The sequence below is a fragment of the Acomys minous genome (assembly GCF_964271855.1).
Source record: "Acomys minous genome assembly, chromosome: 2".
In the NCBI taxonomy this organism is placed as follows: domain Eukaryota; kingdom Metazoa; phylum Chordata; class Mammalia; order Rodentia; family Muridae; genus Acomys; species Acomys minous.
In genome coordinates, this window is record NC_140484.1 from 26,812,865 (window position 1) to 26,835,653 (window position 22,789).

Here is a 22,789-nt window from a genome sequence, read left to right on the forward strand (position 1 = left end):
TCAGCTTTTTACTTCTCTGCTCCCCAAAAAAAGAATGGGAGAAGGCAGTTTTAATCTTCAGCCTCCACCAGAGACTGAGGGGGGGGAGGGGCGGTTCTGGGCTTCATCTGTCAGCGGTGCCGAAGTGGATCAGCGAGTGGGAGGCAAATAACACTGGTCCCTGGATCGCAATTGGAACTGCACCATGAGTGGCTCTGAAACTTGGGTCCCGGTTGCCTGGAGCCCACAGTTACTGAAATAGGGGAGGTGCTGGAACTCTGTGTTTCCACTGATTCTCACGAAAGTTTCAACAACATCTGCTTTCAAATTTGGCTGCACATCGGAACTCCCTAGGGAGTTTTAAAAAACTATTCACTGCTCTGTCTCTCCCCTAAGGAGAGAGACTTCATTGCTCAAGAGTAAGGCCTAAACAGGTTTAAAACTCTGAGGTGATTTGAATATCTTGGAAAGCAGGGAAGATATTGTTGACCCAGGCCAGGAATCAACATAATTACATTGGGATGACCAGCAGATCCTCTTAGGCCACAGACTGAGGGAGTTTGCCCTTGCTTCCTCATTCAGAAGGTGTCATGTTGAGTCCTTAGAATCTGCCTTTCTAGTAAGTTCTCAAGAATTGCAGAACCACTCAAAGAGCCACTCACCCAAGACAAGCAGAAGAGAGCAAGCCGAGTGTGCGTTGTGTCTCTCAAACCAGAATAGTCATAGAAAACATGAAGGGTCCTGGAATGTGTTGTGACAGGCTTAGTGGTGAGGAGTTACAAGACTGCGTTTCTATAGGTGATACCTTTGCTGCTGGGCCAGAGACTGCGTTCAGCAGAACGAACGGAATCATTTGACTCTAGTTCTAGGTAGAATGGACGCCCTCGCGAAGGCAGTCTCTCCACTCAAGTCAGACACTGGGCTGTGCTTCACGGCCTCAGGGGTTAGTAAAGTGTCCTTTTGCATGCCATTGTTTTACATGTGCATGCGTGTGTGTGTGTGTTTGTGTGTGTGTGTGTGTGTATGTGTGTGTGTGTGTGTGTCTGTATGTATATATGTGTGTGTCTGTGTATGTGTGTGTACATGTGTGTGTATGTGTGTGTCTGTGTCTGTGTGTGTGTATGTGTGTGTGTCTGTGTGTGTGTGTCTGACTGTGTGTGTATGTGTGTGTCTGTGTCTGTGTGTGTGTCTGTGTGTGTGTGTGTGTGCATGTGTATGTGTGTGTCTGTGTGTGTATGTGTGTCTGTGTGTGTATGTGTGTGTGTCTGTCTGTCTGTGCGTGTCTGTGTGTCTGTGTATGTGCATGTGTGTGTATGTGTGTGTCTGTGTGTGTGTCTGTGTGTGTGTCTATGTGTGTGTCTGTGTGTGTGTCTGTGTGTGTGTGTGTCTGTCTGTCTGTCTGTGCGTGTATGTGTGTGTGCATGTGTGTGTCTGTGTGTGTGTGTCTGTGTGTGTGTGTGTGTGTGTGTCTCCAAGAGCTTTCATATAGAAGTCAGAATACAATTTAAGGGAGTCAGCTCTCCCCTCTCACCATGTAGTTTCCAGAAATTCAGATTGCCAGGCTTGGAAACATGCCCCTTGACCCTCTGAACCATCTCAGTGGCTCCCAAGCTGTCCGCATGTTAGTTACCATGGTTTGTAACAAAACAATAAGGACAGTTATGTTATTTGAGTCGATGTTTACCACATGTGCCTAATTACCATACAGTAAAAAACAACAACTAGTCAAAACACATGTCGTCGTATCTCATGTGAAGTGTGTGGATCGCAGCCGTAACCTGCACTCTCTAGGCTAGCCTTCATGGCTGGTTACACATATAAAATGGTTGCCTGCTCACAGCTTAAAGACATCAGACGGAGCACTGGTGTTAGAGACATGGTAAATTATCTAATGCATTGATTTCCTGTAGTCCTGAATGGTTAAAGCTGTGATTCCAATTTGAAAGGATCTCTCTCTCTATACGTACCCTCTTTATTACCACAATGCTAGCTATAGCTATGAGAGACAGTGGAAAGAAAGACTTGAAGACAAAAATGTGATTTGTACAACCAAGATATTTCCATTATATTCTCCACATTATATACCGGACACGTTCACATAAAAAACAAAACAACAACAACTACTACTACAACAACAAAAACCTCTATTCAGAGCTAGCACAGTAAATCGCCCAGCCCTGGCAGGGTAGTAGGACTCCTGGAGAAAAGTCCAGGAGCAGCGAAGGGTGGATTTTAGCGTGTCTTGTGCATGCTTATTTATGATGCAGCCCTTCATCGGGTGACACTTCACAAGCTAAACGCTGGCTAGCTGGTGAGCTTTGGAAAAAAAAAATGAGCTGAGAGGTTCTGCCACGCTATTAAGAAGTTGTGATCGGATTTAAGAAATCAGATGGATCTCCAAGGGAAAGGGACCATTTCTGAGCCGGTCCATTTAAGATAATTTCAAGCCCCAGAGCAGCTATTTATGAGAAGGGACAGTTGGTTTTTGTCTCAAATCCAGGTTCTGACTTATGTGTAGCGAAGCCGCTTTGCACAGCAGACCTGAAGTCCCTGGGATATCCATGATGTCATCCTTTTCTACTGATCTGCATTTGACTGCACGGAGGCATGCTATTAGCTTAGTGCTGTTTGAGCTGAATTCTCCCACATGTAGCTAAGCAATCCCAGCCAAAACAAAGTCAGCAGGGAATTTCACACTGGATACTCACCATGCTTCCTGCTCCGGGAGATGGATAGATCAGGTTGGGATGCTTGATTTTTCTGAAGGATCAGAAGGACTAGGATGAAAAGAAAAGGCATCTGAGGTGGGATGTGGGGCTGCCTGGAGTGTGCAGCTTCCTGTCTTCCAGGCAGTGAGTGCTTCACTGCTCTACATTGTCACCTCGTATTCCCAGGACTTTCGTGACATATGTGACTAAAGAAAGCACTCTGTTCCATTTCTGGTGGTGAACCAAGGAGACCTTATTCCTAAATGACAGAGGAAGCCATTTTAAGATATGATATCATAAAAGACAATAATATCTGAAAGGGGAAAATTGCATACACACAGAGTAACACATAAGCAGACTGAGCACAAGATGAATTTGCGGTTAAACTATTTAGTCCATTGCAGATGACAATTTAACTCTTTGGATCCCAGAGTTCCTGCTATACACACAGAGCATGAAGAGATGGTTATACAATCTGCATCGCAGGCTGAGTTGGGAAACTTTGGGGACACTGAGTAGATAGCCATGATCCTGAAGCTAAGACTGAGATCTGGTCTCCATCCCTTCTCCCTACCAGCCCCAGAGAAACAAGAAGCCTCTAAGCTTGTCCCCTCCCCTCCTCCCCCCCCACCCCACCCCCAGTCTGCTGAACTGAGCAAACAGTGAGGCTGAGCACTCACGCTGTGAAAGACAATTTGGAGAAAATGATGGGGGTTAAAATGTTCTGCTAATCAAAAGTGTGGGGTCGGGGTGGGGCAAATTTTTAATCCCGTCAGAGACAGCTGGATCTCTGTGAGTTCAAGGCCAGCCTTGCTCTGTGCAGTGAGTTCCACTACAGCCAGGGAGACATGGAGAAACCCTGTCTTGAAATTTTAAAAGAAGCAACACTGTTGCTGCTTCTCCAGCCTTCTTCAGGAAAGTCACATGGCTGCTGCTACATTTTCAAGCCTGCACCAGCCCAGGGCTAAAATGGAAAAGCATTTGCTTCATATGAGCAAGACTTTTCTTCTTTTTCCTTCTCTCTCTCTACTGTGGGAAAATGAACTGACTTTCAGTTATGCCTGACAGCTGACCACTGTACTGATCACGAGGGCACTGTGGTTAAACCACAAGCCCACTTGAGAATCTCTCTCTTAGGCATGGTTCCTGTGCTACGGAGGGCACCATCTCTGGCTCTGTTGTGGCCCTGGCTCTCAGCTCTGGCTTCCTCCATAAGCGTTCCATTTTCTCTTTCTTCCTCTACTGACCATGAGTGGTCTCACCCCAAAGTCTTCGAACCGGGCCAGGTCACAAAAGAAGTCAAGTGCAAAAATGGCAGCAATTTTCCTGTCCGAAGCCTCAAAAAAAGAGCTCTGTTAGCACATGGCATCCTTCTAAAAATGAAACCGTGCACAAAAAGTTAAAGATAGGCTGAGGAGATGGCTTGCTGGGTAAGAGCACTTACGTCATGAACATGAGGACCTGAGTTCAGATCCCAGCACACATACATACAAAGCTGAATTTGGCCAAGCGGGCCTAGAACTCCCAGACTGGGTCAGCAGAGGCAGAGACAGGGGAGCGGATCTCTGTAGCTTGTTGGTCGACAGCCTAGACAAAACCAACCAGCACCAAGCTCAGTGAGACATCTTATTTCAAAGGTATAAACTGAACAGCAATAGAGGGAGGTGCATGCACACACACAGAGAGAGACAGAGAGACAGAGAGAGAGAGAGACAGACAGACAGAGACAGAGAGAGAAACAGAGAGAGACAGGCAGGCGGGCGGACAGACATTGACAGAGAGACACACAGACACACAAGTACACAAAGGTACTAAATAAACAACTCTTATTTAATTTTAAAGCTTTAAATCTCTTACAGGGGTGGGGTGGGGGTGGGGAAGTCTTGATTAATATTGCGATGACCAGCCGGGATTTACACACACTCCCTCTGTCTGAATCATCTCGTTTCTTGTAGCTGTTTTACACTTCCCGGAACCTGCCATCTGCCCACTCTACAGAAACACAGGAAAGCATTTGAAAAACAATAGCTAGGGGTGGGGGTAGGGGATGGGGGATGGAGATCCAAAAACCTGTCTTTTTTTTTTTTCACCCCATTGGTTACTCCAGCTTTCCTAGAGAGAATGCGTTGTTCTTCATGCTGCAGTGGGCTTGCCTCCTTAAGCCCCACCATCACATTATGATTCCTGACAAGAAGGAACTCTGAGCACAGATGTGGCTGCCCTCTTGACTAAATGGGAGGGGGAGTGACACCCTGGGCAGTTTGTCCTGCTCGGATCAGATATGTGTCACTGGAATATAGGTCAGTGTTTTGATGGCTTAGGTTGAGCCGGCCAGAAGCAGAGGACCCCGGGATCTAGCCCACTCTGCTGTCTTCTTGCCCAAAGCAAGCTCAGCCCCTCTCCCCACCCCCCCCAACCTCCCCACCCCTGCCGACAGCCCTTAGAGACAAGCACAGCAGATGGAGCCAATCTTTACATACTGCACACTAATTCTGTAGAAATCTAGAGCTAAGCTAAGGCTTTATCAGTCTGGGCTTGGGCCAAGCTTCAGGCTGAAGTTCAGCTGCCTGGGCCAAATGCAGATGCTGGCTCGGCACACTTCCCTTGAGGACTTTTCCCAACCTCTGATTTAGATAGCTGAATAGCTGGGTGACATGCATGTAGCTGCCGAGCATAACAGGGGTAATGAAACGATTTTTAATTACTGGACACTTCAGATGGAAGCAGAAAGCACAGGAAATAGTTTCTCCCCCCCAACAGTGAAGCAAGACGAGAGAGTGCTACCGGCCCCGTGGAAGGATTTTAGGAAATGCTTTGGGTTGAACACAGGTGTCACAATTTCCCTTTCTCCCACAGTTCACAGAGGGACAAAGATATTAAAGAAAATCAGATTTTTCTTATGAATTAAAACATCAACGCGCTGACCTTAGGTAACAAGCATTGTCGAATTAATACTGAGCAGACAGGACGGCATTCTGGTCTAAGGTTTTAACTTTGAGAAAGCGTAAAATAAACTCACCAAGAATATTTCATTGGTCACTCAAGGTCACTGAATGGAGTATGTTCAAATCATTTCTCAAGACTCCTGGAGCCCAGCAGGGGACTTGTTGTCCTTTGTCTAAAAGAAAGAAATTAGGATGGATTAGTAGAAGGTATTGTGCTGGGCTGGAAAGCTCAGCTAGCAAGCAGAGCTTTGAGGAAAATGAGATTGCCTTTAATCAGGTCAACATCAGAGGCCTCAGTAAGAGTCTTGCAAATGTGACTTTATCATTTGCCAAATCGGTGGTGTATTTGTGTCTTCCGATCATGCACATTGTTTCTAAGTATTTGTTCTATTTCTAACATTAATCCAGGAAGTTTTCCACACAGCACGTGATTCAGTTCTTACTAGAACCTGGAAGACTGGCTAGCCTCATTATTTTGCGCTGAGACTTACACAGATTAAAGCCTTATTGGAGGCTCCTTTAGAGATGAAATTCAAACCTTTTTTTTTTTTCTTCCCAATTCTGTTGGAGGTTTCACAACCACACACTGCCTCCTTTAAACAGTGGCTTGTGTTATGTCCTCATATGTAGGTCAATGTTATTACGACTTAAATTCCCAGTTGAGAAAACCTATAATCTATGACAGTGGTTTCTTTAAATCATTTACCTACAACATTCAGACAAATGAAGGTTTAAAATGTATTTGTGTTGGTCCCAACACATTGTTATTTCCTCTGAGTAGTGTGTAAGTTTATAAGTAAACCCTTAAATCTGGTCTGTTACATAAAGTTCACTGAAATGTCTAGACATAAAATAATATGCTGTTTGAGACAGAGTCCCATTACAGCCTGTGCTGGCTTTGAATTCACTATGTAGCATAGTTTGGTCTAGAATTCATAATATTCCTGGCTTGGCTAGGATTATTATGTACTAGTATTATAGGTGTGCTCCATCAAGCCCAGCCTATAATCTGGATCATATAAGAAGAATATGGGCTTGAAATTTTTTAAAGTTAAAGATAGGACCATACAGTCCTGATTCAGTGCTGGTTCAAGTTCATCTTGACAAGATAGACACAAGGAAGTGTCTTAGCTAGGGTTAGTTGCCAACATTTCTTAAAATAGAAGAAAGAGGCATAGTGTAACCTTCACTCGAGTTTGTGTATTGCTTTCTCAAAAAAACAGAAGTTACAAGGGATAGGTAGATGAAATAAGATTAAAGTCCCAGGGATACAGAAATTAACAGAAATGGATTGCACTGGCCCTCAGGACTGGGGAGGGTGTGGGGGAGGGAGCCACCACAATCAAAACATGATGAACAACGGAAAACATAAGGATGCACAAGACAAAAACACGTGCAGCGAAGGAAGTAATTGCCACAGACAGAGGCAGGAGGAAAGGGCCAGGAAAACTTCCACAGAAAAGGAAAACTTGAGCTAGAACATCAGGATTGAGTGGAAAACGGAAGGAAAAAAAAAGGGAAATCTACACAAAGGCCCGTAGGGTCTATCACCTGACATTTGGGGGCTGGGGAGGAAGGTGGCAATGTTGTGGGCAGAGCAGAAAGGACTGAGCTCGGAGCAAGAGACTGGTTGTAGTCCCATGGAAGCTTGGATGGGACACGAGACCAGCAGTGGGTGGTTAAAGTTGAGATTCTGAAGATGGCAGCCATGGTGGTGTGAGGAATGAATGGTTGGTCATCTGATGAAGAAAGTGAAAAGCTAGTTGTTTCTCCTCCCCCCCCCCAAAAAAAAACAATCAAATAGACAAATTCTTGGTGTGACTGATTTGTTATGAAGCAGAAACAAACAGCGTTAGATATGAAAGGGGACATTGAAACAGATAAAGTAAATATTTGAAAGCCATAACAGAGTCATGGCAACAACTTTAGGCCAATATAGTTGGAACCTTAGCTACCCTGTGTAATGTGCGGCTGTTGTATTTTGAGGCAGTGTCTTGCTATGTAGCCCAGGCTTCTCTCAGCCTCCTCCCCCTTCAGCCTCCCGACCTCTGGGATTACAGTGTGCTCCACCCATGCCCCGTCCCACTCTCCAGATTTTAGAAAGCAGAAATTATGGAAAATAACTAAAAAAAGAACATGACCCTGCAGGAACACATAACTTGTAAGGGGACACTAATCAAAAGGAGGAGGGGAGGACGGGGTTAACTAATCAAAAGTCAGAAATAGGCTAAAAGGGAATATTAAATCCAGAGATTTCTCAGATAATTTTCTTTCTGAAAATTGAAAGAGGAGAGAATAGCGTTTTCCACTACAGGAAGAATATTTTACAAATATATGAAAACCCATTATAGTCCTGTGGTCAAAGTCAGGTAAGGATAGAGTAAGATTCACCCTTGTACATGAACATACATACAAAAATACTAAATATTAGTAAGCAATCCAAAGTATGCATAAAATATCATACAATAAATTTTATGTGGCATGTGAGGATGGATCAGCACTAAAAATAAATAAATAATCAACTATGTGACATATTGCGTAGATAATGGAAACGGTCGGTAAAATTCTACCCCAACTTTCGAATAAAAAGATAAAGAAACGAAAAACTTTGCCAGCTGGTGTGATTCACAGTTCTTATAATTTATTAATTGCTAAATTTTAATTTAGACTTTAAAACTTAAGATGTCTATAAAAGGGAGGTGACAAGGTTATTAGAGGGATGAGTGAAACAAAGAGAGTGATTTGGAAAAAAAAAATCACTGTGGCAATCCCAGGTATGAGCACCGGGTGGAGGGCGAGCAGAGAAAGGCCATGGTAGAGGGCGAGCAGGGATCATCAGGGGAGACTCGAGGTTGATTGGATGGAGGAAGATGGTAATGAAGAGAAAGGAGTCTATTAGGACTCAGGACGCGCAGCTTTCTGGATGAGGTGGCTGGATGGCTGCTAGCTAATTCAATAAAACAAAATAGGAAACACAGTGTAAAGACTTGTCTGAACTTAGCAAGGCACCTACAGGGGAGCATAATAACTGTTGAGGGGAATTGAGCATCAGTAACCTAGAGAATAAATAATACATACACACATGCATACATACATATACACACATACATACATACATACATACATACATACATACATACATACATACGTACATACATACAGCTTTGCCTTCCCTGGGATTCAAAGCAGCAGCAGGTAGCAAAATGGGCTTTTAAACCCTTGTCTGGCAGAGTCACCACTTGATAAATGTTTGCTGAACTAGCCCAGAGCTATTGGCAACTTACTGAACAAATCAGTAAGGGGATGAGAGCTCGACATGTCCAGATCACAGAGGTAAGGGAAAAAGTATCTTAAAGTACCATATAGAATAAAAAAAAAAAAATCTATGCTTATGTGTGCCCAATAACAATATCATTAGTGATAAAAACATATTTTAATATTTAAAGCAGAAAATTAAGGAAAGATAATTTTATGTTCTTAAATCCTATTCCTTAATACATTTCTTATGTATTTTTGGACAGCTGTTACGATTTTTGCATTGAAACTTAAGTGTTGACATAGGAGTTGAAGTGATCCCAACACCTTGGGAAGCTGAAGCAAGAGAAATGCAAGGTCAAGGTCAGTTTGGTTAATTTACTGATACCCTGTCTCAAAATATGTTTTTTTAAGTGCTGGGGGTGTTGCTCAGTGCTGAGTAGTGGGGAAGGATCTAGCGTGCATAAGGCTCTGTGCTCCATGTGCGGCACAAGCCTCCTGATAACTCACCGTGACTGCACCGTGGTTAGTCCCCTGTAACTCACCATGACTACATAGTAGTCAGTGCTCAGTAACGCGCCATGATTATATAGTGAGGAGTACTACTCGAAATGTGCCTGCAGCAACCTTGTCTCAAATCTCTAGCACAGAATAGCATATAAACAAAAAACAAAGCATTCACTGATGGCAGCATCCATCCTTGAGATGCTCTGTTAGTAACAAGACCAGCCTTCCCCAGTCTGAAAACTATGATGTCACTTGGCTTTAAGGAACTGTGAAGAGAGTACTGGAAAAAATCTAAATGGCTCAGCTAGAGTTTGTTTGGGGCAACTACTTCATAGCTGCCTGGTGCTTATACCTCAGAATTGTGGGGACACCAGATGTCAGATGGCATTACCCAGAGGCCAAACTCAGATCAGAGGGGGGAATATACTAGAGCCCTCTGCCAGGAGCAATCTCTTGCTGATCCAATCCAAGTAGCAAGATCCACACCAGGACAAAGGAACATTTGAAAGGCACTTGAAAAGAGTTCAGTTCCTCTGCGGTTAGCCCATCAAAGGCATGCCCCTGTAACCCAGAGGACAGCAGGCCTCGGCATGTGCTGGCCATTTGGAGAGCAGATTCATACAAAGCAGATCAAACATTTCAGGAGAGCCTCTTGCCTGGAAAATATGGAGCCTTATGAAAACCATTAAGCCATTCGTTGATATTTATTTGCGGATGCCGAACTTCAACCCAGCAACAGGAAGATGAGGATGAGAGCCACTGACCCAGCTTCAGAGTCCCTAGTTCAAGAAACGATGCCTGATGTTAAAGAATCTTCTAAAAGGACCTCCCATGACACAACTGGCGGCGGGGGGGGGGGGGGGGGCGCGCTGCCTTAGCCTGTGTGTTAGGTTCACAGTCACCTAAGGCTTCTTAAAAACCCAGCAATGCCTGGTCAGATGGAGAATTTCCATAGAACCAAGAAAACCCTTGCAATCTCAGGGTCATAACCAGAAAAAGTATTTCCAACTGTCTTCTTTTCTCCCCATGTGGTACTTCGTACAACTCACTTCCAGCCTTGTAAAACTGGGTAGCTCTGAAGCACACCCCATAATCCTTCTTAAAGGAACCAAAAGTCTTTATTGATTTCACAACTTGGAAGTGAACGCGGAGTAAGTTCATTTGGCACACTGGGGGGTTGGCAGGTGATTGCAATGAAGTCCTTTTGAACCTGTGCCTCTCACCCCTTCCTAATGTTGTGACCGTTTAAAACAGGTCTCCGTGCTGTGGTGATCCCCAACCATGAAGCTCTTTTCATTGCTGTTTCATAACTGTGCTATTGCTACTGTGATGAACTGTGATGTAAGTATCTGATATGCAGGATGTCTGATGTCATCCCTATGTAAGGGTTGTTCAACACCCCGTCCTACCCCAACCCTCGCAATGGGTCTCAGACCCACAGGTTGAGAACTGATCTTCTAAACCAGATTGATACTACCAGCTGCCATGGGAGCTCTACCTGCCTTTAAGGAAGCAGCTTTGCAAAATGTATCCACATCCTGGCTTCAACAATCCCCCATCCTCGGATGTGAAATGAGTGATCGGAGGAGGGTTCAATGGAATGCCATCGCCCTTCCACCCTCCCCACCCCTAGATTAGAACAATTGCTTCTCTGTGCTGAGGGAGGAATCGAAACCCTAACTGAAGCTCAGGACAGTCAGGAGGAAGAGGCTGGCTCCTAAGAAATGGTCTCAGCTTCTCCCAAAGCCTGAAGGGAGACTGCAAATCTGTCCTCAGATACTCAACACATATGTTCTGAATTGTATTAAGTTCCAAAAATAAAAATAAAATAACTTTTAAATCCAGCATGGCTCATGGACAGTGCAGATCCTCAAGGAATGCTTGTAGACTGTTGAATTCATTAGCTGATAAATATGAGAAAAACAGTCTGGTTGGGAGCACAGGACAGCTGATTTGCTAGGAAGATGTCCCTGCCTGCCCTCATACAAGCTTTGGAAAATGAACTACTCACTCCACACCTATATTCTAATGGCAACTCTCCTCACAAAGTTAAATTCTCCTGTTATTTTCAGGGAAGCAAATGTCATTTGGGTCAAAATTGCCCATCAACTCTGTTTTCTTTTGTTTTCTAACAATTGTGTGTGCACCTGTGTGTGCCAGTTTGAGTATCTGTAGATTTTCTTGTGTGGGAATACACATGTGTGCACACGTTAGGGATGGTCAACCTTGGGGCTATTCGGCCCTCCATTTTCATGTGGCTTCTGGGAATGGAACTCAGGTCCCTGTACTTGAGGACAAGCACTTTACTGACTAAGCCGTCTCCCCAACCCTCCCATCATCCTTCTCCTGTCTCCAAATGCATGCCCCTCCAGGAGAAAGCTATTTTGTTCATTAACCTACATTTAAAAGAAGGCGGTGCCTCCTTGTCCCAACACACATTCTTGCACAAAGCAGGTACTAAATGACTGTTGGCGAATTGATTTATTCATTGGCAAATACTGAAAGTACAATCTGTCTTTTACCACATGTCGGTTACATTTGCAATACAAAAACGCATCACTCTGCGTTTTGTTTTTGTTTTTGTTTTTTTTTTAAATAAGGCTACATTCTTTGAAACAGTCATTGTTTTAGAATTGCTTTGAAAGCAGTGTGGACCTCAGTATTTACAAGATGATGGTGTGCTCTTTGCAGCGAAGAAGTAACACAGGCTGCTGCTACGCTTACTGCAATGCTGCTCTGACATTTTCTGTTGCTTGACAGATGTTGGCTAATTCCCAGTAGGCCACAGAAAAGCCATTTCTCTAGTAGATGTGGGGCCTTGGGTGTGGCTGTTTCCAGTAGTAGATTCATTGATTTGGACTTTGTCATTTCTATAGTGGATGCCAACCTTGGGGATGGCCACTTCTGTGGTAGATGCTGGTATAGCTATTTCTTCCATCTAAAAATACTAATATTTGGTCTAACTCCTTGAAGAGAAGAATTCAAATACTTCATTACTAAATATTGCTACAATTATCCTATTTTATTATTAGTTATTATTAATTTCATATTGTATTTAATTTACAAAACACTTTATTTAGGTCTGGACACATAGAGGAAGACTGTATATAGAATCTATTATTAGCCATGCTTTAGGCCCCCCCCCATCTAATTGTGGGGAGGAGAGAGGGAGGGAGGAAAATCTAAAAAGTTTAAAAATCTGTTAAAATATCTAAATACATGATTTAACTACTTGCTAACTACAAACACAGGCATGGGACAAACGTCAATAAAGTCTATGCACAACAAAGAAGCAAATATAATTTGAGCATCTTTTATAAGACTTTGTGACTGACTGTCAATGACCACTTTGCCTAGTTCCATCTCACTTCCAAGCCTAAAGAAGTTTGGCCTTTCTAAATGTTAGAGCTTGTAGGTAGCTCGCTACTCAATAGTGCTTCAGTGGCACAGCTCCTCCAAGGACTAGTGCACAAGCAACTGCACTTGGGCCAGTGGCATGGGGCCCAGCAAGCATTGACTCACTGTGGTATTGAACCATCGCAGCACAGGCCTGTCTATTGTATCTGCACCGAGGCTGGCACAGGGTAATTGCTAAGCAAGTGAGCGACAGCAGCCTTGTGAATGAATAGCAGGATTTCATTTTGCAGGGTATGAGGAAACCGAAGCAAGAAGAGATGAAGGTTCTGTGTGAGTGAGTGCACACTCAGGCTCAGACCTGAAACTGCCACTCCTGACTAATATGTGTGTTCTGTGGCCTGCCTCCTCAGTGTGTCTGCAGCACAGCTGTTCTTTCACTGGTGGGTTAAAGAAAACATTTTCCATCCCTTGAGGATTAGCTGAAAAAAAAAAAAAAAAAAACCAAGCCACTGAGGCTAGTGTTTCCCTGTAACCTTTTTGCTGAATCAGGAAATAGTCGCTTAGGCCCCTCCAGAAGCTATCCCCTCCCCCTTTATCAAGACTTCCTCAGCTTGGGAAGTCCTTTCTGTGAGAACTTAGTCAGGCTGCCAAAACCTCTACCTCTTTCTTAAAGGAGCTAGAGTCTTTTTCCCTCCAGAACCTGAAGGCACAATTAAATACGTTATCAAACAGTGACACACTCCAAATAATCAGAGCATTGGCGAATTTGTGCCATATATTAAGGACTTAACACAATATAGATGTTTATCATCAACCAACACCTAAATGTTCTAAAGACCAAAACTTCCCAAAGACGTGGTAGACATGATCAGACAGCACCAAAGGGGAAAATCCTGTTATGAATGGTTTTTCAGTAGAGTAGATGTTACCCTGGACTATATACATCAGTCAGTGGTTAGAACAAGATGCCCAAAGGCACATAGCTCTCAGATCCAAAATCTGAATAATGGTGCAATCTACAATGATAGGCTTTCATTGTTTATAAATTATTTTTGAAAAAGCAAACTTAACCATAGGAATAGAGGAAAGGAATAATTAGTCACAATTAGTTCATACTGGCCCATATCACTCAACCCTCATATGCTAGGGTTCTGTAGGCAAACAGAAACAATAGAATGAATAAATGTTAAAAATGAGGATTTATGGGGTAGTGAGATGAGTCGGTGAGTAATGGTGTTGTCACCAAACCTGACCATTTGACTTTAAGCCTTGGCACCTGTTCTGGTTAATTTAGAAGTATGGCCTAATAAATGTTTATTATTAGGCTATAATTACTAGGGCAGTATTTTATAACCCGCTATGAACCAATAAAAACACAAGACACCTGTTATATTTTTTAAAAGCCTTGGTTCACTAAACTACCTCTCATATTGGCACAGGTATCCCATTCCCTGCCCCAATCCCATGCCATCTGCTTCTAATAATTTCTATCAAGCTACCTCCCATCCATAATCCCAAATATTTGCTAATGTTTATCATCTGGGCCTAATCCTCCATCCATGCTGGCCATGTGCTTCTTCTCCACCTAACCCATGGCGGCCTCCTTTCTTCTTCTCTTCCCTCATGTCTCCTTCATTTCCCATGATCCTCTTCTGGTCTCCGACTGTTTCCTTTCCCAAGAACCTCTCTGTCCCAAAGGCCTGTGAACCTTAGCCGTGCCTATCCTATTTGCCTGCCCAGGTGTATGAGCTTTTTTATTGGTCAAACAGGAATAAGTTTTTAGGCAAGGTCACATAGCAATATTTGGGGCAATATTAAAAGATAGCAACCAGTAATTAGCATCAAAATACATCAGACCAACCTCCAACAGGCTTCCACCTTTTAGATGGAGAGAAAGGCTCCTCACTAGCTGCTCCCCCTCCACACAGGGGTTAGTGCACACAGGCCTAAAACTGTAGATAAAGGGAGATGGGATTTACTAGGTTGGCTTACAAGATGCTAGCTGGGTAGTCCAACAATGGCCATCCACATGACAGAGAGACTGAGTGCCTATAGCTAGTCAGTCACTAAGGCTGTGTACTTCAGCAGTGCGTCTCTGGTGCTGAAGGTCTAGAGGATTCTGTAGGCACTATTTTTTTTAACTCTGTTTTATTTTGGTTTTTTAATGCCTCTGCCTCCCTACCAACCCCTCCCTCCCCCCCACACCTCCCTACTCCCCATCCCAACCCTAGGTAAGAGAGAAAGAAGGTTAGAAGGGACAAAGGATGTAGACCTTGTTAGACTTAATTCCAGCGGTCGAGGGTGGTCGGGTTCTTTGGGAAAACACCAATCTCAGTCGTCAGAATACCTAGCAGTCCAGCAGAACCAGCAGCCTCCTTTCTCCATCCAGTCTCCTCGAAGCCCCTACGCCTCTCTCTGAGCTTTGGTATTTATACTCTCCCAGAGTCCTTAGAATTTCACTAACTCCAGCTGGCAAAGACCACGCCCCTCTCCAAGCCTCGAGAGGCTTTAACAGCTGGCATAGACCACACCCCTCACAAGCCAATCATCTGCTGTGGACAAACTAAAGCAGCCTAAAACAAAAACATAACTGAGATTTAAAACAAAAACAAAAAAACTTCCACTACATGGTTCTTGGATGATCTTGGTCTTCAGTCCACGCTGGAAGGCAGAAGAAGCAGGGATAAAAGTCCGACGGGCTCTGCTACCAGCAAAGGATGACAGCAACCATGACAATAAAGACTCCCTAGCCAGGGAGAAGCAAAAGGGAAACGCAGCACCACCTTTTCCTCAGACATCTTCATTTCTGGACCCAGAGCTGGCTCTTCCTACAGTCAGTCCTCCAAGGAAATGCCCTCACAGACCTGCCCAGATGTATATTTGAGAGACAACTCCAGCTCCAATCAAGTTGACAATCAAGCTAACCGTCATACTTTGTGATAACAAAAACAGTGCCTCCCAGAGACTAGCTGGAGAGGTTGTTGCAGTGTGCCGATGGCTCCATGACACAAACAGAAGCAATCTTGTGTCTGGTGGGGTTGGGGGATGGGGTCATATACTAGCTGTCCTGACCGCCTTCCTAGTGCAGAGATGATAATATAATTCAGAAAATTCACACTCAGTCATATTGAGAAAATTACACAGTCCTGTGTCTGGCACATGGCTTTAGTGTTCGGCGTTACTTTCCCTGTTAGGTACTGGTATCACTCGGGACAGAAGCTGGTCATGTGTATCTGCTTATCAACCATGGAATTCACTTTAGATGCCTTTGAAGGCTGAGTTTATTTTATGTGAGCTACAGTAAAGCACAATTGTCAAATATGTTTTTGTTCTATGTCCACCCTAGGGAAATGTCGCTCACACTGCACGGTTCATTTTCAATGTCTCTACGATGGCTTATTTTGATTGTTCACTTGGTTGAATCTGAAATCCACTAAGAGACCCCTCGAGAGAGGGTGGTGTGCTTCTAGAAGAATTAACTGAGAGGGAAGAAACTCCCACTGAGGGAGCAGCACCTTCTAGCAGTGACTGAGGTCTAAATGAGGTCCGCAGACATAGCAGTGTTTCTTGTGCCTTGCCTTCCCCTCTTGCTGGTAAATGCATCAGTCCTGTAGCTGCTGTGCCAGCCATCAGGACCCAGCTTCCTGGGCCTTCCAATGTGGACTAAAGACCAGGGTTATCTTCGGGAATCTTCCAGGTCTTCAGCAGCATGTTGGGACTGCTGAGGCACCCCTCAACGAAGACTGAGAAACTACAGGGTCCCCACTCTCTCCAGCATGCAGACAGTCATTGGACTACTCACTATATTGCGATCTAATAAGTCTGCTCTTGGAATAATATTCGTGTCACCAATTCTATTTTGTTTCTAGAAGGCCCCGCCTGATACAGCCATCTATGATATAATTGAACTGTTTCTTTTTCTTTTTAGATTCTCATGTAACCCAGGCTAGCCACATAGCAGAGGATGGCCGTGAACTGCTGACATTGCCTCTGCCTGCTACGTGCTGGGGCTATAGGTTTGCACCACCACACCTGGCTCCTTAACTGACTTCCCTTCGAGCCAGTTTGACCTCAGTCTTAAGCACCTTAAAACCTTGTAGTGTTTACTCATCCCTAGGTCACCTGTTCTGCCCTGCCTGTTGTTTTACTCTCTGTTTGTCTTGATCCTGTTAGATTTTAAGTCCTTCGATGACAGGAGAAGGGAGTGTCGAACCAGCAAACTCAACAAGAACAGGTTGAAGACTGAGGAGCTAGCTTAGTCAGCAAGGCACCTGCTTTGCAAGCATGGGGGCCTCAGTTCAGTCTCTATAAACCAGGTGGTGATGTGTACTTAGACTCCCAAGGTTTGGGAGGTAAAATTAGGTGGGCTCCTTAAGCTCTATGCCAGCGAGAGCCCCTGTCTTAAGCTTTAAAGGGTAGATGGTGTACACCCACATGCAAATACACCCCCATAGTTACACCTGTACACACACAAAGATGTGCACATACAGACATTAGAAGTGTGTTTAGTTGCAGTGAATGGAATCCTGACCCTCCCTAGCTACCAGGCCTTCGGCCAGCTTCAGGGTCCATAACACAATAAGTCCTTGTATTCACCGCCCTGCAGGCCCACGGACATACACTTGACACTTGTAAACATTGCAGCTACTTAATGACTTCATTTTGAGGAGGCTTCTCTGGCAACTGGCCTGCTGCTGCTTATACAGGCACTGCCCAGAAAGACCCATCATTCTCTTCAGCAAATGGCCAGATTTATTGTGCCAGGGACCAAGAGAAGAAACAGGGGCAAGTAGGTGAGTTTCCGTGCCAAATGCACTTTCCGACACACCGATGAGAGGGAAGCCGTGGGGCTGTGATGAGGAACTGAAGCCTCCTCCTCCTCTTCCTCCCTTCCCAGTTCCTCTTCAGCCTCTTCCCCTGCACCCAACCCCTGCCCCCCCCCCAGTGTAATTGGAGCTACAGAGGTTGAAATTCTGTCCTAGCCCCCATGGAGCAGCCTCCTTGCTGCCTCCCACTTTCCTCTGCGGGACCTCTCGAAGGATATCACAGGAGCAAGTCTTGGATGCTTTTTTATTGAATACAAATTGTACTGATGAGTTTCCAGGAATTTCAGTGGAAAGCCGATTCCCCTCAAACCCTCAAGACATTTCCCAAATCCTCCTGAAAGCATCATTATTTTATCCCTGCTATTATTATGTACAAAGCCCATGACCTTTAAAAAATATTTCTTAAAGGAACAAGGTAGAGTGAATAGCTTGTAGAACATGCAAATTCTGCTCTTCGTTATGGTAATAGTACAGCCGGTGATTCTGAAAGAAGGGAATTGATTGGCTTCTCAGAGGCCAGGCAGGAAAACAAAAAATGCACGCACGATGCCCAGTAGAATCTGAGTTGCAGGTAAGCAATGAAAAGCATAGAGCATAAGTGTGTCCCACACGTGGTGTGGGATATACTTACACTAAAGCATTAACAGTTTATAAAGCCATAACCAGGCTTCCCTGATCTTTTATTTCACCAGGGGAAAGCAGATCAGGAACAGATTTCCACCAACAGACAGTGCTCACTTGGAAGCCCTGGCTGAGTGGTTTCAGAAGACCTTTCCCTCAAACCAACATCTTCCCTGCAGTGTGAGCTCAGTGCTATAGGAAAACAACTGGAGAATGAGCACTGGTGACCGTTCTGTTCCTTTCCTGCCCTCTGCAGCCTGTGGCAAACTGTGCCCCTGGAGCAGCTGCAGCAGAGACTTGCCCTGTCAGGATGGCTTTCCCCTCTCTTTGACACACTGAATTGTCTCTCCGATTCCCTAGAGAGAGGCTTCTGGTAACTGCTTGTAGACTGCCATCCTCCAGTGTGGCCTGCCAACTGCAGAGAGCGAGTGGTCTTGAAGCACCGGTTTGGATTTCCGCCTCTGCCACTTCCTGCCCAGGAAGCATTAGGTAAGTTGTGTAATGGCCCTCAGCATTTGCATCACTAAAATGAGGATGTTTGTGAGCTGGGCAGAGTATCTGGAGAGTGGGAGATGTCTTGACCTATAATTGTCACCCCTTTCCTATAGTAATCAGTGTTATTACTGTGTTTAGTACTCCACACCTGGAGTCTCTCTGTGCCTGTGACTTGGAATTGCAATGTCTTAGTCACTTTTCTATTGCTGTGAAGAGACACCGTGACCACGACAAGCATTTAACTGGGGCACGGTGGGGAGCATGGCAGCATGCAGGCAGACACGGTGCTTGAGAAGTAGCTGAAAGTTCTATGTCCAGATCCATAGGCATCAGGAAAAAACAGACACTGGGCCTAGCTTGGCCTTCTGGAATCTGAAAGCCCACCCCCAATGACATACTTCCTCCTATAAGGCCACACCTCCTTCCAACAAAGCCACACCTACTCCAACAACAAGGCCACACCCCCTAATCTCTCAACTATCACCGCTCCCTGATGACCAAGCATTCAAGTATATGAGCCTATGGGGGCCAATCTTATTCAAACCACCACATGTAGGAACTTCGGTTCTATGATGGTACTAAGTCCATGCACACCAGGTAGGGATCCCTTGGTTGAAAAATGACTCCATCTTTCCCTCAAGAATCCTGTCCTTAAAAAAAAAAAAAGAATCCTGCCCTTTATCCAGTTCAGCTACTTTGAAGATAATTTCTTCTATAGCAAATGAACAGATCACTAAGTAGAGTTGAATAAGGTCCCCCCAAAACTCAAAGACTACATTAAGAAGCAGTGAAAGGAAGAGAGAGATAGTAAAAAGGAGAGAGATCGGAGGAAAGACTTCTTGGGTTCCTGTCTATAATGGCCTGCGTGTCAACATTGGTGCGGTGGCCATCTATGTGGACCTGCTATCTACACCACCCTTTCTAATTTTATCTCTGCTGCTGTGATAAAATGTACTGACAAAAGGCAATCTCAGGAAGGAAAGAGTTTGTTTCAGCTTACAGGTTTCACTCTATCACTGAGGGAAGCCAGAGCAAGGGCATAAAGCAGGAATCCTAAGCAGAAACTATGTAGGAACACTGCTTGCTGGCTCAGAAAGGCTCACACTTAGCCAGCTTTCTTATACAACTCAGGACTGCCTTTCAAGGGAATGGTGCTGCCCACAGTGGATTAGGGGCCATCACCAATTAACAATCAAGACGATCCCCTGGAGACAAAACCACCTGTCAATCTAATCTGGAAAATCCTTCAATTGAGATTCCCTTTTCAGCAACCCCTAGGCTGTGTCAAGTTAATGTTTTAAGCTAACTAGGACATCATCCTTGTAAGCAGTCACTCTGGTCCTCTCCCTCAAACTTCCTCTCCGGGTTCAGATTTGGTAGACACTCAAGTGATCCAGGCCTAAGCCAATCAGATCACCAGACTCTCTGAGAAGAAATGGCTGTAGATGTGAACAAGTGACATCAGCAGAGATAAACCCCAGGAGAGCTAGTTTCAGGCCTCACTCAGGGGATTAAAAATAAATACATAAATAAAAATAAAATAAAAAATAAAAAAATTGAAAACTATGAACTTAACCCTCCTGACCTGAGCAAGGAAGAGGAAGTCTTGGAGTCATTATAGGCAACTTATAAACACAAACATGAATCTATTCGAAAGCAGAATTATAGTGAAAGGAGCTCAAACACCTGGCAAAGTAAGGTCGTTTGAAGTCCCTTGAGCTTATTTTTACTTTTTTTTTTTTAGATTTTTTTAAATTAAAATTTGTTTATTATTTACATATACATTTATATTATTACAATACACACAATATATATATACACAAATATATAAAATATACAAAAATACGCAAATATACACAATCAGGAATTATATAATTGTTACATTCTTAATGTTTTGGCTATTTGTATCTGACAGCCTTGAAGAAAACATCTTTCTGTCCCAACACTGCCAGGTGGCAGGTCACATGCATCCCAGCCTCAGCTTCGTTGTTTGCACAGGCCTGCTATTTGCAGATCAGTGCAACATGTCTCCCTGGCTCTCAGTCACTTGGTGTGTCTGGCCAGCGCCTTGATCTTAGAATATGCCACTTGTAGCTTCTGTCATTGTAAGCTCGTCTCGGCTTGCTCATTTACCAGTGGTTGGAGGTGTTAGCATTAAGCTGTTATCAAGGGTGGCACTGCTGTCCTAGTGTGTCTCCTTAGGGAAAATAGAAAGAGGATACTTCCTTGATGATTACTGTACTAGGAAGTACCTGCCACTCTGTGAAGAAGTTTACTCCGTGAGATCACTAAACACACCCATTACACAGATGAGGGAACCAGGGCTCCGTTCCTGAAGGCTGCCATAACAATATACCATAGGCTGGATGTTATAAGCAGAGGAACTTTGTTTTCTCACGTCTCTGAAGGTGGAAATCGGAGCTTACGTTGTTAGTGGGAGTGGATCTTCTGCATCCCATCTGCCTGCCTTGCGGACGGGGCCTTCACACAGCCTTTCCCCCACACATACTTTCTTGGAGGAGCTAAGCTGCAGTATTAGGTGCATGCCCTAGCGATCTCATTTAAACCCAATTCCCTCTATGGCCTTATGTCCAAACAGAGTCATGTTGTTAAGTGCTTGCTGGTTGCTAGGACTTCTGCATCTGAAATTCGAGGGGACACAGTTCAGCCCATTGTGGATGGGTCCAGTTTCAGCATCTTAAACTGTGGATTGTGGGCCCTGTATGGGGTCTCATAACTGAACAGTAAAAAGTTTTCTGAACCAGTAACAACTAAAATTTCAAAATCAAATGCATAATGAATCCGAGGTATCCCTGGCATTGCTCACTCATGCTATATATCACGTGACTTCATGGCAGACTCAGATGTGAATTCTTTCACTGTGCATGCTGACACCACACAGCAACAGGGAATGGTGCCTGACACACCTCGGCTCAAGTGTGTCAAGACTGATACACATTTATGAATTGCTGAGTTTTGTACTGTGCTTACAAATCTGTGTGTTCTTACTGCAACATGATGTATAGAAAGGGAAAGACTTTTAATGTTCTCATTCTCATTTATTTTCAATATTATTTAAAATAAGGAATATTTTTAAAATTCTTTAATATTTAACATCCTTCCTCACGATGTAAGCATCATATTAGTGTATCTTTGTATTGTATTAGAATGTTTGGTTTTGAAAAATGCAATTTGAGCTAATAGCTTGCTACACACACACACACACACACACACACACACACACACACACACCTTAAATGAAATTTGGCTTTGGACTAGGACCGGATTTCCAAGAATTTCTAACATGGCCCTGAATATACTGCTGCTGTTTTGTGCTATGTGTTTATGCAAAGTGATATTCTCAGCACTGTCAATTACAAAATCAATATATCAAACAATTCCAAAACACACCGTAGATCCTCTGTATCCCAAAGTACCAACTAGTCAGCCAAGATTAAATTTTCATGTAAAAATAAACAAACCTATCTCATTAGCATGCAAATTTGTTTTCATCTTTAATAAATAATAAAGCTACATGTATCCAAGGAATTATTTTAAAACAAATTTCTTTATGACTTATCATAATAAATGCTTGATTTTGTGTTTCTTTTATATACCTATATACTAAATGCTATAAAATTTTCTTCAACTGGAAAGAGATTATGAGTGGGAAAAGTTTATGACTGTCTAGGTTAAGTAAGGCCCCTCAGCTGACTCAGGTGGGCACACAAAGAAGCTGGAATTCCTGCTCAGGCCTCTCTGGCTTCCGAGTCCAATTTTCTTTCTAATTCATGCTTTCAAGTTCCTCATCCCAACAGACACTCAGGAACCATTCTGCTAACCAGCTCCTCCACAGCTGATGGGTGGTACCCGGGGAGATAAGAAACAGAAGATGCATGTTTATCACCTAGTATGTGACCCAGAATGGACAATTGAGGAAGAGAATGATTGTAAGACCCTACAGCCAACAGTGAAAAGTATCAGTAGTTTTCAAAACCACAGCCGGCTGCAGTGTGATGGGGTTGAAGGTTATGGAAGAGAATGGGATCAGGTAGGAGGAATCAGAAAAGGCTTCCAAAGCTGGTACAGTAGTACA

General features: G+C 43.9%; 1 long non-coding RNA gene across 1 annotated transcript in view; it reads right to left on the minus strand.

The window, feature by feature from the left end:
* Window positions 1-15,145, minus strand: part of LOC311592196 — a 75,917-nt gene extending 60,772 nt beyond the window's left edge. The window contains exons 1-3 of the long non-coding RNA XR_014777334.1: window positions 15,024-15,145; window positions 5,707-5,805; window positions 2,688-2,756 (exon numbers count right to left, since the gene is read on the minus strand). This is a non-coding gene — a long non-coding RNA (uncharacterized lncRNA). The remainder of the gene's footprint in view (window positions 1-2,687; window positions 2,757-5,706; window positions 5,806-15,023) is intronic.
* Between the last annotated feature and the right edge of the window lie 7,644 nt (window positions 15,146-22,789).